The following is a 1,761-nucleotide window of genomic DNA, read 5'->3' on the forward strand; positions in this document are numbered from 1 at the left end:
ATGGGTGACCATGTAGCGAACAGTAATTGTAGCCAAAGAATGAGCGCAAAAAGCAGAAAGATAAGCTCAGAGCTGTGGAGAGAAATTGGCTGAGAAATGTCACTTGGGGAGATAAGTGATTTAAGGAAAGAGAGTGAGGAATTAAAGGGAGCATTTATGCAGATGTTAAAAACTTTAGAGTACTGAAAGGATTAAGCAGGAGGGTGTAGTAAAAGGATTGGGCATCACATTAAATAAGGGGGAAAAAAGAATGTTTGGTTTGACAATAAAACCTGGTTATGGCAGCACATCTTGGCGCAGTCCTGCCCAGTGGAACCCTACTAGTCAAACAATTATGCAAGTGGAGGTCAGGTGGTGACCACTACCACGACTATGCTTTTGTCCCCAGGAATCGCTACAGCCATTCTGAAGAGAAATTGACCCATTTTCCAAAGAAATGGTCTGCAAATAAATAATTGTAAATGACTGCTGAAGGCAGAGAGACAATCTGAGTTGAATGATTTGACTATGGGCAATTTAGTTAAAATCACCAAAAGGAAATAGGGGTTTCCCTTTGAGCTTGACTGCCTCTGGATGTACAAGTAGGGAATGTAATCTGGATAAAAAAGAATTAGACCAACACAATGGGTGTTGAGCAAAATATTTAAAATAAATTCAAATACATTTGTGTTATGCAAAGTTTTAAGGACCTAAACAAACAGTCCTGGCTTGTAAAACCTTCTTTGTATATCTAAAGTGAGTTGGCTTTTAAAAGATTTCACTAAAAATCTATTTGAATCTTTCAATCAAAGTTGCAAAAACTGTGACGGACACTTTTTGAGCAGGTACCAATATTTCCTGGTAGTCTTAAATAAATTATTCTGTCCCCCTCAAACCAAATGCAAGTAGCTGATGTTATCTGGCTTTATTACCTCAAGACTTTAATGAAGTTCAACAGCTTTTAAAATAAGGACTAGAGGACATGGTTGTGCTGTGGCAGGGACAGACCGATCCAAGAGAGTAGGAAGACACTCTGGTCCTTTTGTAGCAATGAAACAGCAGCTGAAAGAGCTGCAGGACAGAACGAAAAATTAAAGGGATAGTGCACCTCTTGAGTAACAGCAAGGGAAGGGGGTGGTTACAAGAGTAGCTATGTTAAGAACACCTAGCCTTAAGGTGGCTCTGGGTAATTAGACAAGCACATCGATGGGGTACATGGAAACTCTAAGCACAAAACAAAGAGTTACACTTCATGTGAAAATACGCACTATGGAAGGAAGATGCATTCACTTGGAACATGTAGTGCATATGGTAAAAGGAGTAAAATAAATGTAAAGATAAGGTATTTATCTAAAATCCTATAGAGGCTCCAAAGAAGAGCCACAATAGGTTTTCTTTTTCAGATAGCCATATGCTTTGAAAGCAGAACCAACCCAACACCAAGAAAGATCAGTGAATATAGAAAATGGAGTTTAACCCTTAACACGCTTATCCAAAAGTTCTGTTTAACTGTAGTGTAAAGTAAATATCTGACTTCAAGACTAAGCTTGATAAGTTTGTGGAGGGGATGGTATGATGGGATAGCCTAATTTTGGCAATTAATTGATCTTTGATTATTAGCAGGTAATATGCCCAATGGTCTGGGTTGGGATGTTAGATGGGGTGGGATCTGAGTTACTACAGAGAATTCTTTCCTGGGTGCTGGCTGGTGAGTCTTGACCACATGCCGAGGGTTTAACTTTGGGGTTGGGAAGGAATTTTCCTCCAGGGCAGATTGGCAGA

Source organism: Chrysemys picta, chromosome 1, assembly GCF_011386835.1.
Source record: "Chrysemys picta bellii isolate R12L10 chromosome 1, ASM1138683v2, whole genome shotgun sequence".
NCBI classification, from domain to species: domain Eukaryota; kingdom Metazoa; phylum Chordata; order Testudines; family Emydidae; genus Chrysemys; species Chrysemys picta.